This window comes from Tauraco erythrolophus, chromosome 4 (assembly GCF_009769465.1).
Source record: "Tauraco erythrolophus isolate bTauEry1 chromosome 4, bTauEry1.pri, whole genome shotgun sequence".
NCBI classification, from domain to species: domain Eukaryota; kingdom Metazoa; phylum Chordata; class Aves; order Musophagiformes; family Musophagidae; genus Tauraco; species Tauraco erythrolophus.
The window spans coordinates 44,480,841-44,490,240 of NC_141468.1; the positions used below are offsets into that span (position 1 = coordinate 44,480,841).

Sequence of the window (9,400 nt, forward strand, 5' to 3'; positions counted from 1 at the left end):
CAAGTAGAAGAAATTTCTCAAGTAGTTCAAGGGACACAAATGGGCTTTTTGAGGATATTGGACCCAAACTACAGCCAAGCCTGGATTACTCACATGTTTAAAAGAAATCCGCTTTTTTTCCCAAACTGATTTCCTCAGTAGTCAATAATTCAGAGCACAGCAAACAAGTCAAGTCTGTCCACAGAATAGCATGTCAGCCTCTTTCTGTCTCTGGCAAGCCTTGGGCAACTGAAGGCAATACATTAACAGAAAATATGTAAAACAAATTAATTTGTCCTATGTGGGATTAAGAAGCTGCAACGTAGGATAATAAACTAAGTCAGATGTCAGTGAAGAAGAGAGGTCCAGCTGGAGGACAGCTAGTTGTATAAAAAATATCAGGATTAAGTTCTGTAAGCTATTTGCAATGCATGCAGAAACCAAAGGTGCCAGACAAATGACATCATACCAGCCAAATTCAACTCTCAGTGCAGACTACAAAACTCAAAAGCAATATTCACTGGAAGTTACTTCAAACCAATGCTCTTGCCTACCATTCCAGGAGGACAACTTGTAACTTTTTTTTTTTTTTTACATAATCTGCATCAAAAAAGAAAACAAAATTAAAATAGTAGTGCAGAGATCCACCAGAAACCAGAAGACACTCTGACTGTAGATGTTCGAAGTAACTGTTGGGGTAGCTTGCTGAAAACACTAATACAGGTTTGTAACTTTAAGCACTCAGATGCTCTGCATAGTGCAGCTTCATACATATCAGAACTAGGTGAACTGCTTAAAAAGTGCACGCTACCTGGCATAGACTTACACACTTCAAATTTTTTGGTACTAAGGCCTAGAAAACCATCATTATTTCACAACTGTTAGTAGAAGCTATGATACCAACCACCAGGTAAGAAAATTGTTACATGAGAAAGGATCACTAGGACAGCATTTAGCACCTCTTCAAAAAGAAGCAATTGAATAATGTATCAGATTGAAAAACACCATTTCAAAAAGAGAGTCAAGTAGAAAACCAAATGTTTCCTTTTTACTTGTGTAATCAAATTCATGAAACATCTATTACCATTAGCATGGAAACTGATCATGAAACAAAGGGATATTGTGCAGATAAGCAACGTTACACACAGATTATAACATTCATATTATGGAAAAATATGCCTTCTTAGGAAAGCTGAAGGTCAAAACCAAACAAACAAAAAGAAAATCAATCTCAAGTGAGCAGGGTAGTCCTAAGCTAGAACATCAAGATACTATGTCTATTTGACGAAAAGACATTAGCAGCCACTGAACTCTCCAGAGACAATTTCCTTTTATTAGTGCCTCAAAGTTCTTCTGTTAACAAAAGATTCCTGACTGTTAGCACAGGAGAGCAAAAATTGAAAAAAAAATTTTCAAACCTGGAGTACATAATTAAGGTTATTTGCCCAAATGCAAGCACAGAAAACAAGAGTATGAGATAATAAACAAGACAGTACTAATATAAAGCCTATCAAAGTCTGATGGAGAGACTAAGCAGCTAACAATCAATGAAGCAAGGAATCCGGGTTCCTCACTACAGTAACAAGAAGGTGTCACTAGACCCTTGCAGTAACTCCAAACCTTCGGGTTTTTTGCAATTTATTGTGCAAGCACCAACTCATCCACTGTGTCCAAAGGACATCCACAGTCAACAGCAGAAACACTAACTGGCATAGTGATACATGGGAATCTTTAGCAGCAGCTCAAGGTCTTCTGGACCAAGCAGGATAGGAATACTTTATCCAAGAGGACAAGAAATTCAGATGAGGCAGCATTTCGCAAAGCATACTCAGAACATTTAGCTACATGCAAGCATTGAATTGACTGAGATAGGAAGTACTCACATCACCACAAGGGAGATTCGCTCCCTTCATAAAGGGAACACCACATTTCTCTGCTGAACCATCTCCCAGTCAGCTAAAGCGAATATAACTGGCAAATACTGCTGGAAAAGCAGTAGTTCTTCCTTAGCTATGCATCCCCCCCTTCCTTTCATCAGCAATGTCTGAACAGTTGTAAAGTTAAAAAAAAAGTGCTAGGTATTTATTTTCTACAGGGCTAGACCTGCAGCTGCATGAGTAACAGCAGGGTCAAGTGAAGGAGGCTGCTACAGGTAAGTAATTTTTAGAAGAAGTCATGAATAGAGTTCAGAAAGTTTGAAGTTACCATGAAACAGTCTGCTACAACATCTTGCCTTGTGATAACATGGCAAAATTCAGAATCTGATTGTAGAGAATAAAAACACTAAATCATTATAACGCTGATCCAAGTAACACAACACAATTAATTGAAGCTGTCTGTTCTCTCTCCCCTTCAAGTGGCTAATTTTCATGTTTCCTAATAACTCCAGAGGTAAAGGCACCAACTTCACTCATTTGCCAATGCAACTATTTCACTAGTGCTTGCAGGTCTCTGCACAATACATGTTATGGCATGAACACACATATTTTCCATATTTCAAATGTAAAGTGCTCTACAACTTGCATGAGAACACCAGTTACATGATGGGAAAAACTTAAATTCTCCATAACAAACCAGAGCGATCGTATACATAACTAAGTTAGCTAGTTACTAGTAACAGCAGGGCTTACTTTCATTCACATGGAAACACCTTTTAGAGCTTTCCCCTTAATTTTTACATCAGGAAATGAAGATTCAGTCAACAAATATTGAACTCCTCTATTTTCGTAACATTTTTATTGATATTTAGGTAGCACTTGTTTACTTCTGCAGCAAAAGGTGTCTCCATAAGGAGAAGGAAATTAACTACAACATTACAATTTAAAATCAGGACTGAATTATATCTGCATGTTTGTCTCCGCTACTGATCTGAGTTCCCTGATCATGTTCTAAAAATAGGGTAATTATCACACAATGTGGCCTTTGTTCTGGATGCCAAGATTCTGTAGCAGAAAATCTACCAATTTCTATTTAGAACAATCTTTCATTATTAGAAAAGTAATCCAGAAGTTTAAATTCAAATCTGAAAAACCTAAACAAGGAATTTTTTTTAAAACAAGCTAATCAGAATAGTTTGTTGCTTTTTCTCCTTTCCATCGCTGATAATGGTAAAACAACAGCCATCCTCCTGAAGGACTGCAATCAGAATCTTCATATATAAAAAAAAAATATATGTAAAACTTCCTAGGAAAGTATTTATCTATACTATTCATGTTGGTGTAAGTAATCAGTTTGTTAAAAAGTCTCAAACTAATACAAAAATAGTGTTTTAACAAAGTACTTCAGGTAGCAGGATGCATTTTAACAGTTTAAAAGATCAACTTTTACATGCCACAAGATAAACCAAAGGAAAGGAGAGTGTCAGTTGACTACTGAGATTGCCACATAATAAACACAACCATACTGGCAGTTACACTATTCTCTGCAAGAAACACACTGCAGCATTAAAGTTTTTATTTAATTTGACTTAAAACATTTAAGCATCCTTATCTGAAAAGAAAGTAAAAACACACTGAAAAACACGTACAGATTTCAAAAGGATGTGTTTTGCTGGAACATCTGACGAATGCCATATTGTAAACTCATTCACTCCCCATGAAGCCACTGAAATTCATAAAAATATATTTAGCAACTTCCTTGTTAGCTTCAGTTCAATATTTTTTCAATGAAAACAAAGCCATTACTAAACAGCAAACCTTAAAATGTACAGTTTTCAATTAACAAGCTAGCATTCACTTAAAAAAAAGAACATAACAACAATCTAACTTTGACAAATTTCTGGTGGCTGCTACAGGTGAGATGTTACCCAACAGAAGTAATACACATGGTTATGGTCTCAGTAAGTCACTCTCAAACAAATACAGGTGCAGAGTTTAAAAAGCATTTGTGAACATATACTACACCTGTAGAGAGCCAAGGAACTTGAGCCCTATTTACAAAGTGAGCTTCATAAACATCTTGTGAATTTCACTCAATTGTGCTTTTGGCACTAGCACTACCCCCTGACACCTCTGTAACAATGAAAATGGCAATAAAAGAATCAAGAGGCCATGTCAGGAAGATATCACCAGTTCGAAAACAGCAAGCAGGTTTCTGATGATGATACCTTGCACACACAAGAACAGAATAAAGCTCTTATACCTCATACTTAACCATTCAAAGTCAAGATGAGTAATCTTCAGAACTGGCGTAGCACTGAATTAAGAATTGCTTAAAAGGGTGATCCAAGCAAGGCACAATAAATAGTACTAAAATCTAAAGTAACATATATTAAAAGAAGCAATTCAAAACTAATATAGAATTCAAAAGGTCAAAAAATTGCTATGCAAAGACACAGGTATAATTGCATAATGCCCACTGAAGACTTCTATTCAACATGCAGAAGTAGAAGTAGTCAAGATCAGAAATACAACTAAAATAACACAAAATATGATCATTATACACTTCAGTGACATCACCTTCATAAAAATACTATACTCACTGCTGAACATTGTGGAAGAGAAGATCAGTTCAGGGCCTAGCAACATGAATACCCGAGGAGTAGAAGCAGTTTAAATTTTAGATTAATAGTATCTGAGAGACGAACAATGAGAAGTGACACAAAAAATACTTAGGTTAAAAGGAAGTTCAAGAAGAACTGATTAAAAATTAGTTTGGATCTAAACAATTAATTATTTCATGTCCCATTCTGTGTGTCCCCCAACTTAACCTCTCAATGGTTAAGCTAGGTTTTTAACTGGAGACAGAATTAAAAGGAAGCTTCACCTCAAGGGCAAGTCATCTCACAAGAAACATGGAAGAACTGCCCCTCCTTTGAAACAACGCATATTAAACAACATCTAGAGAAAGCAGCGGACTGAACTAATATTACTGCAGATGGTCAGAAGAGACAACAAGCATTTATGATTCTAACCTGAGTCTTTGAAGCCTAGGGGTTTGCTCTACTCCATTTTCAGCCACCTGTGCTTAGTCAATCTCTTAATCAGAACTTCCAACACCTCAAAATGAGAATAATTCTAGTCTCTCAGGTTTTGGGTGAGGGTTTGGTTGTGGTTTGAGTAGTGGTGGTGGTATCTTTTTAAAGAACGTCAAATCAGCAACTGAATGCCTCACAGCTACAGGTACATCCAGAAACCAAAGCTTTAATCTAAAAAGTTGCTTTCACCTTTTGATCACAAAAAGCTACTAAGGATAAACTGGCAGTATTTTGTTCTAAAGTCTACAAAAAAACAGGTGAAACAGCTGATGTGCAACTGCCTACTCATTACCACAAGTTAAACTTTAAACTGAGACATGACCATTGTAAATTATGTTTGTGCAGATGTACATCTAAGCACACATTCAGCCCCCAAAATGCATCCTGTGTTTTCCTATACTAAAATCTAAACAAGTTTCTATCTAGGAAAGATCTTCAGTTCAAACTTTGACAGTAGTTAAGATGCAGATTATGTTTTGGTAAAATGTACATTCTTTTAAAATATTAGTCTTTAGGGAGAACAAAAATTACTTCAAATCTTAAGTTATTTATATCTTAAAATGAAATGGAAAGTATCAAAAGTAAATTAGCTCTTCTTTTTTAGCTCTTCTCTTTTTTTTTGAATGCAACTGAAGTTTCAGTCCACGACATATGTAGTCTTCCTGAAAACTTAGTCAGTTATCACTAAACACATGAGGTCATATTCATAATTAAGATTCTTCCCTTAGCATTATCTTTTTTGAGTGTAGGAAGTCCTCGAAAACCTCATGCATTGCTTCTAAATAGCTTAATTTTTCAGAAGGTCATCAAATGAATCCTCAAGCAACTTCTGTGATGTCTTCTAGGCACGTCTGTTTTTCTAGACAAATACATTATGACATCAGACCTACTCTCCAGATTAACAACTAGATGAGAAGGAACTGCACTAATCTCTGAGTTGATTGAGGATCAGCTAGATTGAATTAACTTTAATTACAATCACTTTGAGCTCAAAGTAATTTTCAAATGAAAACTGACCTATAAGCATTAAACTCATCATTACAATCATTCCTCAGGTTAAACACCACTGGTACAACACAGTTCTGCTCTGTTATTTGCTAGCTGCTTTCCTAATGAGAAGTTAGATGGAACACAGCTGTCCAGACGCTAACTCAGAAGACTCTTCAGATCTAGTAAAATACAACCAGCATTGAAAAGTCTTGTTTCTGTCTGCAAAGTACTATCTTCCATATAAGTGCCTACTAGTACCACGCAAATGCCAAAACAGCATTAGTTCATGGAAAAACCCAGAGCTGAAGTTCCACTGAATGTATATACCAATGCAGAAAAACCAATAGCCATTTAAAGAACATCTGCATCTCTATTTTCTGCAATCTATCCAATTCCTTAAGTTTCCCAAAGAAATAAGAATCGGATCTTTAATTTGAGGTACAGCAAGTTCGCAGCTGTGTCACAAGAACCTGAAGATGAATTGGGTTGCAAATATAGTAACAAGAAGGTGTAGATACCATAGATGTGTTCATTACACCCATTGGTCTACTGGAGCAAACTGGCTTTCACCAAAGGATTCAATCAAGAATTTAAAATAGAAGATACTTGCCTTATTTTCCCTGAGATTTTTCACTACTGAAATTCAAATCCTTGAGCTGTTTTACTCCCTGAAGGAATATGATTTCTGCCACTCTGAGTTAAGTTCTCCAGGTTACAATTACTTCAACTTTTATGAGCTAAGTGAATAAACAGATTTGTATCAATGTGACTAGCAGTACAGTAAGCTAAAGTCTCCTTAAGATCTGGAGTTCCTCATCAAAGAATACCGTCTCAGCCTGGAAGACTCAAGAGTTGTGAAAACTCTCAGCTAAGCTTCATAACATACATACCCACAATGCCTTCCTTTCAGTTTCACTTGTGCACACATGTTCGTTGTCAGTTACGCAAGAAGCTAAGAAAAAAACAGACCACCTATTTGCAGGGTGCTCAGTAAGAGCCTCAACAAGTTCCCTGCCTGCTCCCAGAAACAGTTTTTGAGTGAGGTAGGGGCTAGATGAAGCACAAGGTTGGCAAGAGCCTTACTATGCTGTACACACACCCCGCTACAGCAGATTCAGCACTTTTGGCACTTCCTGTGACACTAAGCTAGCTGCACAGATGCAGCACACCACTTCTGCGTGATTCCAGCGGTGCCAATACTCACCTCCTAGTGCTGTGAATGTCAGAGAAGGACCAGGGGCTCAGAAAAACATCAAATCTACCACCTGTGCACAAGACTCTAATTATACAGAAAAAGCAGAGGAAAGAGCAATTGCTATTATAGGCCACTCTCACAGGAGTAAGTGGGCCACACAAACAGAAGTTCAGGTACCTATGGCCTATTCCAAGCACTTATGTGAACGTTTCAGGTACCTGAAGCCTGAGCAGCCCTGGTACACAGGCATCCAAGTCACTCAAATTTCAATGTATGTAGATTTCAAATTCTACTTTGCTCAAAGAATTAAGATAATTTCTGGATTTATGAGAGACTGGAAGTCATTCAGCTTGTTTCAATCCAAGCACAGTGCTTTTCTCATTCTTTAAAGAGTGTACCATTGCAAACCAGGCACAGCATGAAGAAGCTACCAGCAAGCTACTAGCATAGCATTTTTTGTCAGAAACTACACACAGCTGTGCATAGTCTTAACTCTTCTCTCAAGTTTTATTTCATGATCAAAGTGAAAATAATCAGGTACTATCTCCTATCTGATTAATGTAATGTCCACCAGCAGATGTTAAAACTCCAAGAGGGGATGAGGGGAGGAAAGTATTTGCCATACCTTGCACATCCAGTGCCCAGTTCTCTTACCGTCCTCAAAAGAGTTAGGACATGAAATGTAAGTGTACGTCCAAAGGGCTTCAAACACAAGTGGACATGCACAAAACTGCAGTGTGCTTGGAGACAAACTGTGGAAGATGCAGCTTTATTATGACTATACCACAGTCACCTGAAAGGTGGTTTGTGTTTTCTTCTGGAAGCAAATAGGGAAGGTTTTGTATTACGTACCAAAAGCCTCACTATTGAAAGCCTCACAATTATTGGCAGTATAAGGCCCCTAAACATCCAATATGGAGTAGATAGACCACATTTTTTATGCAGGTAGATGGATACAAACACTAAATCGACGCCAATACTTCTAGCTGTAGTTACTAGATCTTTCAGGTAGTCTTTTTAGTCTTCCCTGGTGACAGTCACCATTTACCTCCTGTATCTGTTACGGCCTAGCCTTTACACCGGACACATCTACACTCAGGGGAAAAGCAAAGGCCCCATTTTAGGTGACACCAGGTAGCCGCCACCCAGAGAAGCGACACGTTGACCTCCAGAAAACCCGAAAAAATGCTCTTTCCTGAGGCAGGACGGAAGAGTTGCCCGCCCCTTGGCTGAATCTCTGGGTCCCCCTGCCAGCAGCGAGCAGCACAGCACAGCCTAACCGCGGCTCCCCGCACGAGAGCGGGAACAAGGCGCGGGAGCCAGCACAAGGCCACAGCGCGCTGCCATCCGCCGTCCCCCCCTACATGTGCGCATCCACCGCCCTCCCCGGCCACCTCCGCCTGCCCGGCACCCCTCCGCGCGTCCCCCCCCCCCGACACACGTACGCACACTCCCGCTCCTCCCCGTGCGGCTTTCCGGCCCCGCCGCCCTTCCCCTCCCCAGCAGCGCCGGGCGCACTCCGCGGCGCCGCCGCTGGCCCCACTCTGTCCCCACGTGTTGCCGGACAGACCCGCCTCCCCTCAGCGCCGGCCCGAGCAGCGCGACCGGGCCTAGCCCGGCCCGGCCCCTCCGCGGAGCGCGGCGGGCGGCGGAGAAACGTGCCGGAGGAGGGAGCGAGCGGCGGGCAGCGCTCCCCGCCGAGGGGCCGGGCGAGCAGCGGCGCTGCCGGCGCCGCCGGCCCCCCGGGCCGCAAGGGAGAGGCTCGGGGTGGCGCGGGCACCGCCGGCCCCCCGCGCCCCGGCGGCCGAGGGGCCCCGCTAGGCCGGGCCGGCACCCGCGGCCTCCCCGCGCGGCAGCGGGGGCCAAGCACCCCGCGCCCGCTCCCCCGACCCGCACCCCCCCGGCCCCGGGGGCGGCGGCGGCGGCCCGCGGCACCCCGCCCGGTACCTGCGCGGGCCGGGACTGGCGGTGACTCAGGAGCGAGGAGGAGGCGCCGCGCGGCTGGCGGTAAAAAGACCCGAGCTCCCGCCGCTCGCGCTCATATAGAATTAACGTCACCACGTAAACCCCCCCCTCCCCCGCGCGCCCCGGGTTTCCTGGCAACGCGCGCGCGCGCGCGCGCGCCCTCGAGCCGGCCGGCCGCCTCGGGCACGCGCCAGCCGTTGGCCGCGGCGGTTCGGGCCCGCCCGGCGGGCGCCCTTCCCCCGCGCGCCCGCTGCCGACGGGACGGCCGGGACCGGGCGGGCGGGGAGGCGCAGAAG

The 9,400-nt window shown here is 42.3% G+C and overlaps 1 protein-coding gene across 3 annotated transcripts in view; it reads right to left on the reverse strand.

Annotated features, from left to right (window-relative positions):
• The window catches only part of NAP1L1 (nucleosome assembly protein 1 like 1), a 31,064-nt gene extending 21,904 nt beyond the window's left edge, over positions 1 to 9,160 (reverse strand). For 2 of the 3 annotated variants that reach the window (XM_086610886.1, XM_086610885.1), the window contains exon 1: positions 9,087 to 9,118. The gene's annotated coding sequence lies outside the window, so the exon portion shown is untranslated. Of the gene's footprint in view, positions 1 to 3,505; positions 3,583 to 9,086 lie in introns of all 3 variants that reach the window. The other variant, XM_086610887.1, reaches the window with a different exon arrangement.
• Between the last annotated feature and the right edge of the window lie 240 nt (positions 9,161 to 9,400).